Below are 20,573 nucleotides of genomic sequence, written 5' to 3'. Positions count from 1 at the left end.
CCCAACACAATAGTATGGTAAAAATGGTCTAAGAGTTCAATGGGCCTATCCAGAGAGTTCCAGCCCAACTGGGCCTAAAAAGTTCAACAACTAACTACATTCATGGACCTAATTGAATCCAATTGTGGTGGGCCTCAAAAGTGCATTTATTAAGCCCAAAATTTAAGGGGCTAAAGGTATAAATTATTCCCTCTAAGATCCTCACAATGCGGTAGGATATACAACACATCTAGGTGGGCCTAGAAGGCAGGCTGGAGGGCTAGCCAAGGCTGGAGGCCCCAGCCTGGGAGTCTCTGCCTTGGGGGCCACTCCCAGCCACACCACGGCCAGCTCAAATGTCTGTTGGCTCTGAAATGTTTTTGAATGATACTTCCATGTGTGGGACACATCCCCATAAAATTTCAAGATTTTTGAATTTTCTTAAGTATTTTAATTCATTTAAACAAAACCGTCTGTTTAGAAAAATCGGACAGACCTGGACGTCCCAACATGGTGGGCCAGTTCGGCCCTCGCCATGGTGTGTACAGGGGTCCATTGGACCTGAAATTTGGTATATGGTCTTACCATGAGTGGAACATACTTTCAAAAAATTTCAGAATTTTTTGACATCTATAAATATTTTAATTAATTTAAATAAGACAATCTATCCAGTGTGAAGTATTGCTGGAATGTAACTGGCCTAAATTTGGGCCATCCAATGGGTGGGCTTTTGGGCCTCCAAAATTCCTGAAATTTGGACCCAAGGTCCCTCATCAAGTATAAAACAAGATGGAGTCCATAAAAGTAGCCCACCATCATCAAAATAATTTATGAATTTCAGTTTACAACAGTCTACATTGCTGGATTGCACAACAGAAAATTAAGCTGACCACCCCTCTTGGCCCACCCTTTTGGATAACTAAATGGAGTCATATGAGGCTAAAATTTGGCATGCTTATAGGTGGGGTCCACACCTTGAAGAAACATATATTACATGGGACCAGACACCAGTCCAAATGTCCACAAATCTATCCTTAAGATGACCCAAAAATCTGTCTAGACAGTTTTGGACAACAACATATAACTGAAAACAAATAAATATAAACACTATTTAAAAGGGGATTTAATCTAAGAAAATCATGGTATGGACCACTCCAGTGGGCCCCAAAAATATCAAGACCCTTCCCATTACAAAATACCCCTTGCATGTGCCCCATATAGGTGGATTAGGGGGCTCTAATGTCTAAGGGTGGACTGTCATGGACGTCCACCCTCCATGGATGGTCTGGATATTTGTGGTCCACAAAGTGGGCCACACACTCATGATAAGAAGTTTATCAACAAAGGAAAAATAAGGATTCGGCCACAAGGGAAGGGTCTCCGCCACATTGAGGCCCTTCCCCTCATCACTCATGCACACACATTCCACTATCACAAGATATACAAGACTACGTGATCATAGGATTTTTACTTGAGATCTATGGTGGAGATGCAATCTCTACCAAAGATCAAGGGTCTAGATAACCCAAAGATCCCTGATCAAAGAGAAAAAAAGCTATGTAGGGGTCCATGAAGAATGGCCCCTTGCATGGAACATGCATGCAAGTAAGATAGGCTATGATCCCCACCCATGAAATCTTGGGGGCCACCACCATTAACATGAAAGAAAAAGGGAAGAACAAGTAAAAAAATGGAAGAAATCTGAATTTGTAATTACATGCACACCTACCTACAAAGTCTTTAAGCAAACACTTCCAAGATGGTCTTCAAGCTCCAAGGAAAGAGGTTTAATGGTCAAGATGCTAGATTAAAGGCTGGATTATGAGGTAGAAGGGAGGATGAAGGGCTGAAAATGGGTGAAAAATTACTGGAGAAGAAGAGAAGAGAAGAGAGAGAGAGAGAGAGAGAGAGAGAGAGAGAGAGAGAGAGAGAGAGAGAATGAGAGGTAAAAAGAGAGAAAGGGGATTTCAAGGCAAGCAATCATCTCTCTCTTACCTTGGATAGAGAAGAGCAATCATAGAAATAAGGAGTTAGAAATAATTTTGTAGGGTTAGTAGGCTTTTTAGGTTAGTGGGTGGTGTTTTGAGGATGGGTGGTGTAGGGATAGGGCCTAGATAGTGTGTGTGTGTGTAGTGTGTGTTGGAGAGAGTGCGAAGAGATGAGACCTACCTAAAAATTCATGCACATCACCCCTAAGTGGGCCACACGATCATGATCAAGGGCTAAGAAAATGAAATGCACACAACTTATGATCTACACGCCAGATGGACGCACAAGACACGGCGTCGGAACCGGAACGATGACGCGGTCACAATGGCATAGGTCTCAACTCGATCCGAGTCGGGTCTTCATGACTGGACTTATGAATGACCACAAATACTATCCAAGGGTCATAGGTCACCGGGACTCGACCGGTAGGACCGTGGGACCAAGGTGGACAGAATGCATACTTACCCACACATGCACACATGCGAACTCGGGTCGGGTCTCACATCGAGCCTGCTCGTCTGGTCGAGCATTGTTCACTCGACTGGTTGTGCAGTCTCCAGGACTGGTCGAGGGTCCAACAAAAATTCTGAAAATTCACAACAAATCCTGGATTGGTTGAGAAAATTCTTAAACTGGTCGAGCCAGTACTTGGACTAGTCGAACCATGACTAGGACTAGTCGAAATATGACTTATAAAATTATCAAATGACCTATAATATAAATGGAAATTGTATAACCTATCCTAAGGTCAATCTAAGGTCAAACAAACCTTATTTGTGAGATGGAATCATCACATATCATTCTCTTGATGTAGTTGAAGCTTGAAGACTTGATCTAGTACATGAACTTCTTGATGTAGTTGAAGCTTGAAGACTTGATCTAGTACTTGAACTTCTTGATGTTGTTCTTGAGTCTCTTGATCTTGTACTTGAACTTCTTAAACTTGAATTTGAACTTCTTGCACTTGTATTTGAACTTCTTGATCTTGTACTTGAGTGTAGGCAAGGATGACATGAAGTTGATCTTATAGTAATAATTACACAAGATATAGATTCCAAGAGGTTTTGGCACTAAAAAATTTAACAAACCTAGGAGCTTGATAAGATAACATTTACAATCTCCCCCTTTGTCAAGTTCGTGACAAAACCAAATAAATAATATTATACATAATACGCATAGTAAAGAATCATATATCATACATGCATAATAAAGAATCATGCACCAGTTAAAAACTGGACAGCAAAAAGCAGCAAACCAATACTCCCCCTTAATACATTACTCCATAGAATCCAAGAGGAGAAGAAATTAAAAATTTGCCACCTAACCACTTCTCCACATTATTAACATCCACTCTATAGAATCCAATATCATTATGAAATATTCATATCAACACAAGGTCTCTCCATTTTTGTCACAATATGACAAAGGAAAGAACCTATAAATGATGATGGAAAAAAAGAGCAATGAGTAATGAGAGTAAGAATTAAGTTCAAGATAGCATAAATATTGTCAAGATAACCATTCAAGCATGTCCATAATAATAAGAAAACATGTCCAAACATATACAGTCAAGAGAAATCTAAGAATAAAAGTTATTACAGATCAGAAATTCAACACTAATCTGAACCAGAGGAAGGAGCAGGTATGGAAGGATCGATTTGATGTAGTCCCTTGTTAATGCGCCTCAGATATTTGCGCATGTATTTAAATTGAGTTTCTTGGGACACATACATACCCTCTACCTTTTTCTCAAGGGAACGCAAACGTTCATCAAAATTAGACGGCTAAAATCATGATCAGTTGCAGAGTCTGATTCAATCTTATCAAAAAAATCATCCATATTGACATCATCTAGAGATAAAACATCCTCCTCTTCATTTGCTTCAGGTGCTCCACCATCACCCACATCAACTTGGCCTGGAGCCAACCTTAAATTAATCTTATTAATGTTCGAGTTATTGAATGGAAAATGGTAAATGAAAGCTTCTCCAACAGGAATAGCCACATGACTATGGGTGACAAAGATAGACATAAGATAGGCAAATGGTATATCACAATGACATGGATGGAGACAGAACTGAATCATGATATAACAGATAAGTGAAGGAAGACACGCAGAGACACCAGTAACAATAGAGTGTAGAATGCGGACCATGAAAGTAGTGAGCTCAGTTTTGTTACTAGATCTAGAATAAACATTAGAAATAAAAATTCAATGAAGAACCTTGTATTTGGGTAACATAAACTTGGAAGCGAGTGCATTCCCAGAACTCCATTCCACATTCATGTTACATAGAACTCTAGTGAGCAATCTTTTCTCAGATTCAGATGGTGTTGCTATAAGAGTATTAATGGGAATACCATCATCATTAACTAGAAGGTCCATTAATTTAGAAATTAGGTGACGGTCCACATCAATTGGACCTTCTCTAGTAGTAATTGTAAACGTAAAATTCTCAGAAGAAAATTCACTTATGCAAATATACATGGCTTGCGCAATGGAATGGTATGCTGGACCACCCCAATGTAAAATGTTATCCCATCCTATAGATTGAAGGAGTAGAAGAATATAAAAAGGTGCCAAATGATCAGTGTTAACTGTCCATTCAAATATCACGTTGCGTCAGCGAATATCCCGCACATACTCGAAATCTTTTTCGGGTGACCGAAGATGGCGCACCGTGATAGGAGCAGAACGAGATGAAGAGGGACCACGAGATCTTTTCTTCTTATTTCTACTCTTCATTGCTACAGGAAAAACAAGGAATATAAGGAATGCAAGAGAGGAAAGAAGGGTTTCAAGAAAATCAAATTTTTAGCTAGAAAACCCAACAAACTACTATAAACCTTGAAATAAACAACAAAATCAAGGAAATGGAAGATCAAAGAACTCAAATCTACAAGGAAATTAAAAATGAAGCACTAACCGAAGAGGAATCGAAGATGGGTTCGACCGGTCGTGGTAAGACTTGTTGGAGAAGAAGAACTAAGTGAAGAAAAAAGTATTTTTCCCTAAATAAAAGGCAAAACTCGAATTCCACGACTGGTCGTGTACATACTCGACCGTTCGAGCCATGATTGGTCGAGTGTGTACTCGACTGGTCGTGTACTACTGAAAATTTATAATTTTGCATCTATTTGAATTTTTAAAAAAATTCAAAATAATAAATATATGCACTATGATACAAATAGGCACAAATCATCATTTCATATTACACATACCAAGATCAAATTTCAATTTTACAAACCTATTTTTATTGAGCGGTTTTATGAATATGTCTGCAAGTTGAATCTCGGTCTGAATATATTCCAATGAAATTATCTTGTCTTCCACTAGTTCATGAATATAATGATATCTAATGTCAATATGTTTGGTTTGTGAATGCTGAATTATATTTTTAGAAATATTAATTGTGCTTGAATTGTCACAATATAAAACCATGGATTCTTGCGCAATTCCGTAATCGCTTAGCATTCTCTTCATCCACGCAAGCTGAGTGCAAGCATTACCAGTAGTTATATATTCAGCCTCAGCTGTGGAGAGTAATACGGAACTTTGTTTCTTACTTAACCATGAAACTAAATAGTTCCCGACATAGAAACAACCACCGCTGGTCAATTTACGATCATCAATGTTACTAGCCCAATCAGCATCTGTGTAACCAGCTAATTGCACATTAGTATCATGTGGATACCAGAGACCAAGATTAGCTGAACTAGTGACATATCGCAAAAGTACTTAACAACAATCAAGTGGGACTCTTTAGGATCAGATTGATATCTAACACAAATTTCTACACTAAAAGTAATATCAGGTCGGCTCACAGTTAAATAAAGTAAACTACCTATCATACTCCGATACAGCTTAGGATCCACACTATTACCTGTTGAATCCCTAGGGAGTTTTAGAGTAGTACTCATTAGAGTATCAAAAATTTTCCCACTCTCAAATCAGAACTTTTTAACTAAGTTTAGTATATATTTGGTTTGAGAGACAAAGAAACCATCAGAAAGCTGTTTGACTTGCAACTATATGAAATAGTTTAGTTCTCCAACCATGCTTATTTCAAATTTAGATTTCATAAGATCTGCAAACTCAACAGTCATGTTAGCACAGGTAGATCCATAGATAATGTCATCAACATAGATTTGTACTATTAGTATATGATCATTATGTTTCTTAACAAATAATGTTTTATTTACACTCCCCATTATAAAGTTATGACTTAGCAGAAACTTAGTTAACTTTTCGTACCATGCCCTGCGAGCTTATTTCAAACCATGGAGTGCCTTTTTCAGGCAATAGACATGATTAATATGCTTAGGGTCTTCAAGACCCTTTGGTTGTTCAACATACACTTCTTCATGCAAATCGCCATTTAAGAACGCACTGTTTACATCCATTTAGTATATTTTGAATTTTTTAAAGCACGCAATGGATATAAATAGTCTGATTGATTCAAGATGAGCTACTGGGGCAAAGGTCTCATCATAATCAATGCCTTCACTCAATTTGAGTGTACCCTTGTACAACCAGCCTACCTTTGTTTCTAATAATATTACCAAGTTCATCAGGCTTATTTTTGAAAATCTATTTTATTCCGATAATGTGTTTATATTTTGATCTTGGAACTAAGTACCAAACATAATTTCTAACAAACTAATTGAGCTCTTCTTGCATTGCTACAAAGCAGTTTTCGTCAGTAAGGGCTTCTTTTACGTTAGTCGGTTCTATCTAAGATGTAAAGCACACGTAGTTACACATATCTTCTAATTGTTTACAAGTGCGCACACCAGTGAGAGGGTTTTCAAGGATTTAATTAGATGGATGATCTTTAACTATTCATAGTTCAGTATTATTTTGACTAGATGAAGAGTCTGGTTTATCAAATAAAAGGAGTTCATCATTTTCTGTACTTAAGACAGGTGTATTCAAGTGATCATCTATAACCACATATATGGACTCTTGAATTACACCAGTCCTCTTGTTAAGAACCCGATACGCTCGACTATTCAGAGCATATCCCTTCATCACTTTTGGTGTCAAATTTACCCAGATTTTCTTGATCACGCAAGATGTAGCACTCGCTGCCGAAAACTCGAAAGTATTTGACAGTAGGCTTCTTATCAAACCACATTTCATAAAGTATTTTAGTATTTGATTTTCTAGTGTAAATGCAGTTAATTATATAACAAGTAGTATTTACGGCTTCAACCCAAAGATTTTTAGGAAGCTTTATACTGTTTAGTATTACATTTGTCATTTCTTGAAGCACTCTATTTTTCCTTTCCACTACCCCATTTTGTTGTGGTATTTGAGGTGCAGAATATTCTTGTCATATTCCCAGGTCACTGCAAAATTTCTCAAAACTACTATTTTCAAACTCAGAACCATGATCACTACAGATCTTAGCGACTTATGACTCTTTTTCAGTTTGGATACGTTTAAGTACCCTTTTTACTTCATCGAGAGTTTCTGATTTCTCTCTTAAGAAGACTACCCAAGTATACCTGGTAAAGTCATCTACAATCACCAGAATATACTTTTTGCTGAAATGGCCAAGCTATATGTCCTAGAGGGGGGGTGAATAGGACTATGCCAAATTAAATTTAAATACTGCGGAATATGAAACAAAGAATAGATAGCACTATACACTAATCACAGTATAGGAATGGAAAGCAACCTAAAATAGAGAAATAGAAACAAAAATTGTTCTAAGGACAACCTTACACCAAAAACCAAAGTTTATGGTAGGACAACCTTATTTCTAGAATAAATAGAGAAACTGAAGCTCAACATAATAACGAGATAGCAAAAATATAATGCTGAAATGTAAATCTAAATTATTACAACATTCCCCACTGTGCTTGAAATGTAAAATTTACAACATTCACATCCACACAAACATTCCAGAATTCTGAATGATAAAAGATAGGAAATATAAATCACACATTCACAACACAAAGAATTATAGTGGTTCGCCTGTGTGTTCACCAACTATTAAACAACAGCCTCACAGAATGCTACTCCACTCCTAATATCCTCACACAGGGGATATTAACGTTCACTATTAAATAGGTTTTCACAGGTTTGCCCAAAACCTTCACAATTGTGTCTTTTTCAAAGGGCTTACACAATTCAAAAACCCTCACTTCTGAGTTTTCTGGCTCTCCTCAGATAACCAACAACTTTGAAATTTTTCTGGCTTAACCTCAAATAAAACTAAGCAATGTAAATTACGCAAATTGTAAAATACCTGGTTTTCTCCTTTGTTGTAGTAGCCTAGAAGAACTAAGTCAGAGTAGAGATTTGAATGTCAAAGTTCAATGTCCAATACTCACTTTAAAATGGTTCTAGGTTCTAATAGATTTTAAATTAAAACAAAAGGGCTAGGTCTAATTGATTTTGATTCCAGAAATAGGAAAACAACAATTCCTCTTTTCAGATTAGATTGGAATGCAAGAAACAAAATCAATTAACAAAGCTAAAGAAAGAGAATATTAAATATGCACACTTAGCTTAAATGGAGCACCGACTTATCTCTCAGAAGAGCGAATTAAATTAACTTGAATTGCTTTAATTTTCCGTCTATAATTCTGAGATTCATGCTCTATTTATAGGTGAGCAAATCAGGCCTTCGACTGGTCAAGGACCTCTACGATTGGTCATAAAACCAACAAATATTTGAAAGTACTGGCATGATAAGATTTGGCAGTTTCATGTCAGGTCGTAGGTTTCCTTCGACTGGTCGCGGGTCTCCTTCGACTGGTCATAGGATCCCTTTGACTGGTCATAGGTGACCGAATTTCAACGCTGTTCTTTGAGTCGTAGGTCTATGACTGGTCGAAGATGCTGTTGACACTGTTCCTACGACTGGTCGAACAGTCCCCAGGACTAGTCGAAGCCTAACAAAAAATTTTCAATTTTTGTAACAAACTTACGACTGATCCAGAAAATATTTAGACAGGTCGAAGTAGTGCTAGGACTAGTCAAATAAAGTCCAGGACTAGTCTTAGAATAGACCAAACTTACTTATATAAAACATATGAATTATGTATCGAAAATGGCCTACTCTAAAGGTCAACTTAAGGTCAGTCATACCTCATTAGTGAAGTAAGGACATTAAAACTTTAGAGACAAGTGACCTTTAAAAGTAATGAAGCTTAAAGTCTTGATGTCGTTTAAACTTGAGAGCTTTTTGAAATCTTGAGATTGAACTTGAAAGCTTCTTGAGATCTTGAGGTTAAACTTAAAAGCTTCTTGAGATTCTTGACTTGTGAATAGTGCTTGTCAACCTAAGTTGATCTTGAGTAGAGCATTGTTCTTCACAGATGCAAGCTTCATAACAGTGTCTTTGGCACCACAAATTTGACAACACAAAGGGCTATAAACTATGGCACTTACAATCTCCCCCTTTGTTAAATTAGTGACAAAACACACTTTCAAGATATGTTACATAACACAGAATATCTGATTAAAGAATCATGCACTAGTTGTTTTATCTGATTAAAGAATTATGCACCATTTGTTATCAACTGGCATCCTGCAGACTTGTAAATCAATATTCAGTCCACCTCACACCTTTGCACATACTCCCCCTAAGTAACATACTCATAAAACACCATACAAAACAATGATACTCCCTCCTCATGACAACATCCATATCCATATACATATCATATACACATCCATAACATATCCATACTCCCCCTTTTTGTCACAATAGGACAAAGGAAGCACAGAACATATGGCTGAAGAGAAATAATCAATGAGAAATATGAGAGGTAACTAGTCAAGATATGAGAACATAGCATAAGCAACACACATAATTCATAGACTGAGCTAAGTTAAAGAGAGTGACAAACTCAAAAACTAGTTAGGAGTAATAAAGTTATTACAGACCAATAAACTTAAAAATACTAATCTGACCCAGATGAAGGAGCAGGAATGGAAGGATCAAATTGATGCATGCCTTTGTTCAAGCGCCTAAGATATTTGTGCATATATTTGAACTGTAAATCATGGGCAACAGACATGTTTTTCATCTTAACATTTAAATTCTCAACTTTATCTTCCAATGCACTCAGACGTGCATCAAATGAAAAGGGCTTATAATCTGGATCATTTGTAGAATCGGACTCTAGTTCTCCGAAAATATCATTCATATTAATATCATCAGGAGGAAGATCACCAGCTTCTTCCTCATGTTCAGCTTCAGCACTGCCAACACCATCACCTTGGCTAGGAAGGAAATCCAGCTTCATCTTATTGATATTAGAATTGTTAAATATCAGATGATGGATAGGGGCCTCTCCAACCGGCATGTCGACTGACATATGTGTAGCCAACACAGTCATCAAATATCCAAATAGAATGTCACTGTGACCAGGATGGAGTCAAAACTGAATGATGAAGTGATAAATCAAGGATGGTAAACAAATGTTAACACCACTGACAACAGAATGAAGAATACGAACTATGAAGGACGTCAATTCAGATTTATTACTCGACTGAGGATACAAATTAGACACAAAGATTTTATGAAGAACTCTATATTTGGGTAACAAATATTTTGAAGGAAGTGCATTCCCTTTATACGTCCATTGTACATCCAAATTACATAAGTCCTTAGTCAGAATACGTTTTTCAGTGACAGAGGGTTTATCAGATAAAGTATGGATGGGAATACCCTCATCATTCACTAGAATATCCATAAGGGCTGAAATCAAATGGCGATCAACTTCAAATGGCCCTTCTCTTGTGGAGATAGAAAAAGTTAAATTTTCCAGTGAGAAAGTACATATGCATGCAAACATGGATTGGGCAATGGACGGGTATGCTGGCCCACCCCAAAGCAATAAGTTATTCCAACCTATAGATTGAAACATAGGAAAAATATCAAAAGAAGCAACATGATTAATATCTACTGGATTCTCAACAATAACATTACGCAATCTTATGTCATGAACATAAGATGGATCATCCTCAGGAGCCCTAAGATGACGCTTAGTGATAGGGGCTGATCTGGAAGAAGAAGACGGACCACGAGACGTTAATTTTCTTCCTTTAGAAGCCACATGCAACAAAGATTTCAAGAATATAAAGAGTTGTAAAGGATTGAGAGAAGGGTTTTCTCAAATCAGATTTTTCAAAAGAAAAACCCCAAATCTCAACTAAATTCAAAATAGATAACTCCAAGAGAGAAATTGAAGCAATCTAGACACAAATCTATGAGCATAATGCAAATAGAGTACTAACCTTAAAGATTATGGAAGATGGGTTTGACTAATTGTGTGTTGGCTCGTTGGAGAGTGAAGATGAAATGAAGAAGAAGATGATTTTCCCCAAATTTTAAGTGAATCCACGCGATTCACGACTGGTCGTGGATATACACGACCGGTCGTAGCACGACTGGTCATGGATACTCATGAATGGTCGAGTACAGGCCAAAAAATCTGATTTTTGCATATTTTTTAAGATTTGAAAATTAAAATAGCAAATATATATAATATGATACAAATAGGTATAATTAATCATTTTAAAATGCACATGCCGAGATCAAATTTCATTTTGTTAAACTTGCTTTTGTCGAGCGGTTTAGTGAAAATATCAGCACGTTGATTCTCGGTAGGGTTATATTCCAAAGATATAACCTTTTCTTCAACTAATTCCCGAATATAATGAAATCTAATATCAATGTGCTTAGTACGAGAATGCTGAATTGAATTTTTTGAAATATTTATGGCACTGGAATTATCACAATATAATAACATAGAATCCTGTTTAATTCAATAATCACTTAGCATATGTTTCATCCAAACAAGCTGTGTACACACATTACCAGCTGAGATATATTTAGCTTCAGCTGCTGAAAGTGATATAGAACTTTGCTTCTTGCTAAACCAAGAAACTAAATAGTTTTTGATATAAAAACAACCACCACTGGTTGATTTTTACCAGCCCAGTCAGCATCGGAGTACTCAGCTAATTGAACACTAGTCTCATGAGGATACCAGAGACCGAGATTAATAGTACTTGCAACATATTGTATAATCCGCTTGACAGCAGTCAAGTGCGACTCTTTAGGTTCAGACCGATATCTAGCGCAAATACCAACACATAAAGCAATATCAAGTCTACTAGCAGTTAAATACAATAGACTACCAATCATACTCTGATATAGTTTCAGATCCACATTTTTACCTTCAGAATCTTTTGAGAGTTTCAAGGTTGTACTCATAGGAGTATCAAAGTTTTTACCATTCTCAAATCCAAATCTCTTAATCAAGTTCATAGCATATTTCGATTGAGAAATGAACATTCCATCAGGTTTTTGTTTTACTTGTAACCCAAGGAAATAATTCAATTCCCCAACCAAGCTCATTTCAAACTGAGATTTCATCAAATCTGCAAACTCAATAGTCATGTCAGTATAGGTAGATCCATAAATGATATCATCAACATAGATTTGTACTAATAAGATGTGATCCTTATGTTTTTTAATAAATAGAGTTTTATCAACACATCCCATTTGAAAATTATTGCTTAATAGAAACTTTGTTAGTTTCTCATACTATGCCCTAAGAGTTTGTTTTAAACCGTAAAGTGCCTTTTTAACATGATACACATGATCAGCATTTTTGGGGTCTTCAAAACCCTTTGGTTGTTCAACATAAACTTCCTCATACAGATCGCCATTTAAAAATGCACTTTTCACATCCATTTGGTAAATCTTAAATTTTCTAAAACACGCATTGGATATAAAGAGTCTGATTGATTCAAGATGTGCTACTGGTGCAAAGGTTTCATCATAGTGAATACCTTCAATTTGAGTGTAACCTTGTACCACTAGTCTAGCCTTGTTTCTAATTATATTGCCAAGTTCGTCAGACTTATTTTTGAAAATTCATTTAGTTCCAATGATGTGTTTATCTTTAGGTTTAGGTATGAGATGCCAAACATCATTTCTCATAAATTGGTTAAGTTCTTCTTACATCGCAACAATCCAATTTTCATCAGCAAGACCTTCTTTTATGTTAGATGGTTCTATCTGGAATGTAAAACATATGTAATTGCATACATCCTCAAGTTGTCTACGGGTACGAACACCAGTGAGAGGGTTTCCAAGAATCTGTGTGATTGGATGATCTTTAACAGTCCTCAGTTCAGAATCAGTTTGATTAGATGAAATATCAGATTTATCAATCACTAGTACTTCATCATTATCTGAATTTGAGACTGGTGTGTTTAAGTGATCATCAATGACTACATTGATAGACTCTTGAATCACACTAGTCCTTTTGTTCAAAACTCTATAAGCTCGATTGTTTAAAGAGTATCCTAAAAAGATCCCTTCATCACTCTTCATATCAAACTTTTCCAGATGTTCACAATCTCGTAAAATATAGCGCTTGCTGCTAAAAACTCGAAAGTATTTGACAGTAGGCTTTTTATCGAACCATATTTCGTAAGCCGTTTTATTATTACCTTTACTAGTATAAACCCGGTTAATAATATAGCAAGCTATATTGACTGCTTCAGCCCAAAGATTCTCAGAGAGCTTCATACTATTCAACATGATATTAGCCATTTCTTGAAGCACTTTATTTTTCCTTTCAACTATACCATTTTGTTGTGGAGTTTTGGGCGCTAAAAATTCATGTAATATTCCCTGGTCACTACAGAACTTCTCAAAACCGCTATTCTCAAATTCAGATCCATGATCACTACGAATCTTACTAACTTGAGAACGTTTTCAGTTTGAATCATTTTGAGAACCTTTTTTACTTCTTCAAGGGTTTCTGATTTGTCCCTTAAGAAGACAACCCATGTATATCTAGTAAAGTCATCTACTATTACCAAAATATATCTTTTGCCACCACGACTTTCCGTCCTGGTAGGTCCTACTAGATCTATATGGAGAAGCTCGAGTGCTCTTGATGTGGTATTGGAATTCACCTTTTTATGTGAGTTCTTTGTTTGTTTGCCAGTCTGGCATTCACCACATATTTTATCTAATTTTTATAGTTTGGGTAGACCTCTTATAAGTTCCCATTTGCTCAATCTATGTAAATTTCGGTAATGTACATGTCCAAGACGTTTGTGCCACAAATCAGTCTTATCTGTTTGGACCATGTAACATGATTGATTAGATGAGCTGGATTCGCTAACAATATAGCAGTTTTCAAACGTTCTACGTCCAGTTAACATTACTGAACCCTTACTATTTAGAATCTCACAGCTTTGATTAGAAAACCGTACACTATGGTTATTATCACAAATCTGAGATATGCTTAAAAGATTATGTTTCAGAACTTCAACATACAACACATTTTTAATCAAAGGAAGGTTATAGAGTTGAACCGTACCTTGACCCATAATCTTGCAGTTGCTACCATCTCCAAATGTGACTGAGCTGTCAGTCATGTCTTTGAGATCGGTGAATAAAGCCTTGTCGCCTGTCATATGCCTGGAGCATCCACTATCTAGGTACCACTTAGAATGGCTTATTGCTTTGAAAGTGGTGTGGGCAACCAAGTAAGCAACCTTTGGAACTAATTTCATAACCATTTTGGGTTTAGGAGGATAATAGGTCTTCTTTCGATTGTAAGAGTTATAAGTATGACCTAGTGAGTTAGACTTTAGAAGCTCCTTAAGTAGATTAACTATCTTTTCTGCCAAAGGACTTTGGTTTTGCTTTTTATAGTTGATATGTCTTTTAGGTTTTTGAAAAGATTTAAAGTTTTTAGAAAACATTTGATCTTTCCCTTTTGAGTTTAAGATCTCTCCCTTTACAAACGTGAGAGAAGTATTCTTCGGTTTAGGAGGAACACTCTTGTCATAGCCCAGACCGGATTGATTGCCACATTTTCTTGATCCAAATAAGAGTTTTTCTGATTTAGGATCACCTTGGGCATATTTTCAGGTTTCCTTTAAACTCAAGAGAGAAGAGACTTCATGTTTTAGTTGTCTGTTTTCAGATTTAAGATTTTCAAGTTGGGAGGTTTTTAAATCTAAATCGCATTTTGTCTTTTCAAAACAGTCTAAAATATGAGACTTTTTTAAAACAAGAGATTCATAAATTTCTTTGAGTTTAGAAATTTTCTCTTTTTGAAGTTTCAATTTCATAGCAATTTTACAACTTTCCTTGTATTGGGCATTGTAAGCATCTTGAAGATCATCTTCATTTTCATATTCACTATTCAGATTTTCTTCATTAGTTGAGTTATCATTATCTGAAAAAGTAAATTTGGCTAGAGTCATAAGGGCCTTAACATCACACCCTGACTCAGTTTCAGAATCTTCTGATTCAGAAGAGACTTTAGAATCAGAGGACTCATCCCAAGTAGCCATCATACTTTTCTTTTTTTGACTTGCCCTTATTAGGACATTTGTTAGCCAAATGCCCATACTCATGGCAGTTGTAACATTGACTGTGTTTTAAAGATTTTCTAGTTTTAGGTTTAGGTTTCTTTTTATCAAATGCTTTTTGAAAATCAACCCTCTTTTTACTTTTAAAAGTTTTATAAAATCTCTTTGCCAAAAGAGCCATAGCATCCTTAGATTTTTCTAAATCAGAGTTTAAATCATTTTCATGAAAACCATTTTTAGAAGTTTTTAAAGCAATAGATTTACCTTTTGGAGCTTTAAAGGTTAACTAATAAGTTTGTAATGAGCCAACTAATTCCTCAACCTTCATATTGTCCGTATCACGAAGTTCCTGGATTGCGGTTACTTTAGAATTGAACCGTTCAAGAAGTGAGCGTAGTATTTTAGCACATATCTTGCTTTCAGGAATTTTATCGCCTAGACCCCACATAGAGTTTACAATATCATTTAATCTAGTATAGAAGTCTATGAACATTTCATTTTCTTTCATACGTCTTTCCTCAAATTTAGTTGTGAGGATTTGTATCTTAGATTTCTTGACAATTGAATTACCCTCATGTGTCATTTCCAATATATCCCAAGCATGTTTTGCAGAATCACAAGATATAATTCTTTTGAATTCATCCGGTGATAGTGTATAAGTAATTGCATTTAGTGCTTTAACATTTGCACTACTCTCAGTTTTCTGAAGTGTGGTCCAAGAGAAATACGGTGTAATTTTCATAGATTTTGAACCATTAATCCCGATTACTTCAATGGTAGGAGGGGTCCATTCATTCATTGTGGATAGCCACACACTTTCATCCATGGATTTGAGGAAGATCCTCATCTTAGCTTTCCAATAGGCATAGTTGGAGCCATCAAAGGGTGGAGGCCTAGTAACTGATAGGCTATCAAAATTTGACATCTTATATATAGCTTAGATTGTTAGCTTAGATTGTTAGCTCAAGAATTAAATCCAAATAAAAAGCAATAAGAGCGAGCTATTAGCTCTAATACCACTTGAAATGACCAAGTTATATGTCCTAGGGGGGTGAATAGGACTATGCCAAATTAAATTTAAATACTGCGAAATATGAAACAAAGAATAGATAGCACTATACACTAATCACAATATAGGAATGGAAAGCAACCTAAAATAGAGAAATAGAAACAAAAATTGTTCTAAGGACAACCTTACACCAAAACCAAAGTTTATGGTAGGACAACCTTATTTCTAGAACAAATAAAGAAACTGAAGCTCAACGTAATAACGAGATAACAAAAATATAATGCTAAAATGTAAATCTAAATTATTACAACATTCCCCACTGTGCTTGAAATATAAAATTTACAACATTCACATCCACACAAACATTCCACAATTCTGAATGATAAAAGATAGGAAATATAAATCACACATCCACAACACAAAGAATTATAGTGGTTCGCCTGTGTGTTCACCAACTGTTAAACAACAGCTACATAGAATGCTACTCCACTCCTAATATCCTCACACAGGGGATATTAGCGTTCACTATCAAATAGGTTTTCACAGGTTCACCCAAAACCTTCACAATTGTGTCTTTTTCAAAGGGCTTACACAATTTAAAAACCCTCACTTCTGAGTTTTCTGGCTCTCCTCAGATAACCAACAACTTTGAGATTTTTCTGGCTTAACCTCAAATAAAACCAAGCAATGTAAATTACACAAATTGTAAAATACCTGATTTTCTCCTTCGTTGCAGCAGCCCAAAAGAACTAAGTCGGAGTAGAGATTTGAATGTCAAAGTTCAATGTCCAATACTCACTTTATAATAGTTCTAGGTTCTAATAGATTTTAAATTAAAACAAAAGGGCTAGGTCTAATTGATTTTGATTCCAGAAAAAGGAAAACAATAATTCCTCTTTTCAGATTAGATTGGAATGCAAGAAACAAAATCAATTAACAAAGCTAAAGAAAGAGAATATTAAATATGCACACTTAGCTTAAATGGAGTACTGACTTATCTCTCAGAAGACCGAATTAAATTAACTTGAATTGCTTTAATTTTTCATCTATAATTCTGAGATTCGTGCTCTATTTATAGGTGAGCAAATCGCGCCTTTGACTGGTCTAAGGACCTCTACGACTGGTCATAGAACCAACAGATATTTGAAAATATGGGCGCGATAAGATTTGGCAATGTCACGACTGGTCGTAGGTTTCCTTCGACTGGTCGTGGGTCTCCTTCGACTGGTCGTAGGATCCCTTTGACTGGTTGTAGTGGCTGAATTTCAACATTGTTCTTTGAGTCATAGGTCTACGACTGGTCGAAGATGCAGTTGACACTGTTCCTACGACTGGTCGAACAGTCCCCAGGACTAGTCGAAGCCTAACAAAAAATTTCCAATTTTTGTAACAAACTTACGACTGATCCAGGAAATGTTTAGACAGGTCGAAGCAGTGCTAGGATTAGTCAAACAAAGTCCAGGACTAGTCTTAGAACAGACCAAACTTACTTATATAAAACATATGAATTATGTATCTAAAATGACCTACTCTAAAGGTCAACCTAAGGTCAGTCATACCTCAATAGTGAAGTTAGGACATTGAAACTTTAAAGACGAGTGACCTTTGAAAGTAATGGAGCTTGAAGTCTTGATGTCGTTTAAACTTGAGAGCTTTTTGAGATCTTGAGATTAAACTAAGCTTCTTGAGATCTTGAGGTTGAACTTGAAAGCTTCTTAAGATTCTTGACTTGTGAACAGTGCTTGTCAACCTAAGTTGATCTTGAGTAGAGCATTGTTCTTCACAAATGTAAGCTTCATAATAGTGTCTTTGGCACCACAAATTTGATGACACAAAGGGCTATAAACTATGGCACTTACACTTGCCACCTCGACTCTCTGTTCTAGTTGGCCCAATGAGATCCATGTGGAGAAGTTCGAGTGGTTTAGATGTAGCATTGGAGTTCAACTTTTTATGTGTACTACTGGTTTGTTTACCAATCTGGCACTCGCCACATATTTTATCCACTTTCTTTACTTTAGGTAGACCTCTTACCAATTCTCTTTTACTCAATCTATACAAGTTGCAGTAGTGTACATGTCCCAGGTGCTTATGCCACAATTCGATCTCATCGGTTTGGACCATGTAACACGATAACTTAGATGAGCTTGAATCACTAACTATGTAGCAGTTCTCAGAAGTTCTGTGACTAGTTAATATTACAGAACCATTCTTATTTAAAATTTCATACCCTTAGTTGGTAAATTTTACGCTATAATTATTATCACATATTTGAGATATGCTTAAAAGATTATGTTTTAAACCTTCTACATATAAAACATTCTCAAATAGAGGGAGATTAAAGAGTTGAACCGTACCTTGACCAACAATTCTGCAGTTCCTACCATCACTAAATGTGACTGAACCATCAGTCATGTTTTTAAGACTAGTGAACAGACCTTTGTCACCTGTCATATGTTTGGAGCAACTACTATCTAGGTACCACTTTGAATGGCTTGAAGCCTTGAAAGCGGTGTGGGCAACCAAACAAGCAACCTTAAGGACCCATTTCAATACAGTTTTAAGTTTAAGAGCATAGTTGGTCTTCTTATGTTTATAGTTGTTATAAGTCCAACCCACTGAGTTAGATTTTAAGAGTTCCTTAAGTAAGTCAACAATTTTCTCAGTTAAAGGATAACGATTCTGATTTTTATAGTTGATATGGTTGCTTTTAGGTTTTAAGGTCTAAAAAGTTTTAATGTTTTTAAAATTATTTTGATTCAGACTTTTTCTTTTTGAGTTAGAAGACTTCCCTTTAACAAATTTAGGTGGAGTATTCTTATATTTGGGAGGAATACTTTTATTATAACCCAATCCAGATCCATCGCCACATTTTTTAGATCCGGATAAAAGTTTTTCTAATTTAGGATTACCTTGGGCATACCTCTATGTGTCCTTCAAACTCAAAAGTGAAGAGACTTCTAGTTTTAGCTTTTCATTTTAAGATTTTAAGTTTTCAACTTGGGACATTTTGAAATCTAAGTCACACTTAGTTTTTTCAAAGCAATCTGAAAAGTGTGATTTTTATAAGACTAGAGTATCAAAATTCTCTTTTAGTTTGGAAAACTTTTCTTTCTGAAGTTATAACTTTACAGCAATTTTGCAACTTTCCCTGTACAGGGCATCATAAGCATCTTGAAGGTTTTCTCCATTTTCATGGTCACTACCCAGATTTTCTTCACTAGTTGAATCATTATTATCTGAGAAAGTGAACGTGGTTAGAGTCATTATGGCTTTAACATCATTAGCTGACTCGGTTTCAGAATCTTTTAACTCAGAAGAGACTTCAGAGCAGGGAGATTCATCCTATGTAGCCAACATACCTTTCTTTTTAGACTTGTCCTTCTTAGGACATTTGTTTGCTAGATGTCCATATTCATGGCAATTGTAGCATTGGCTATCTTTTAGAGATTTCCAATTTTTAGATCTTGGTCTTTTCTTTTCAATAGATTTTTACAAATCAACCCTCTTTTTACTTTTGAAAATCTTGTAAACATTTTTGCTAAAAGAGCCATATCATCTTCAAAAGTTTCTAAATTAGAATTATTACTATTTTCTTGAGAAATAATTTTAGAAGACTTGAGGGCGATTGACTTACCTTTAGGGGCCTTAAAATTTAACTCATAGGTTTGAAGAGACCCAACTAACTCTTCTACCTTCATATTATCTGTATCATGAAGTTCTTGGATCGCGGTCACTTTTGAATTGAACCGATCAGGTAACGAGTGTAGTATCTTTGCACAGAATTTACTTTTTGGGATCCTATCACTAAGACCTCACATAAAGTTGACAATGTCATTCAATCTTATATAGAAGTCCATGAAAGTTTCACTTTCTTTCATACGTATTTCCTCAAATTTGGTTGTGAGAATTTGAACTTTAAGTTTCTTGACAATTGTTGTACCCTCGTGTGTCATTTCCAAAATATCTCAGGCTTGTTTTGCAGTATCACATGATATAATTCTCTTGAATTCATTTGGTGATAGTGCACAAGTAATAATATTTAAAGCCTTTGCATTGGCACTGCTCTCACTTTTCTGAAGAGCGGTCTAAGAAAAGTAAGGTGTGACTTTTACAGTTTTAGATCCATCAGTACCAGTCACTTCAGTGGTAGGAGGGGTCCAATCAGTCATTGTGGCTTACCACACGCTCTCATCCATGGACTATAAAAAAATCCTCATTCTT

This window comes from Magnolia sinica, chromosome 11 (assembly GCF_029962835.1).
Source record: "Magnolia sinica isolate HGM2019 chromosome 11, MsV1, whole genome shotgun sequence".
Lineage (NCBI taxonomy): Eukaryota > Viridiplantae > Streptophyta > Magnoliopsida > Magnoliales > Magnoliaceae > Magnolia > Magnolia sinica.
This window is presented reverse-complemented; position numbering follows the sequence as displayed.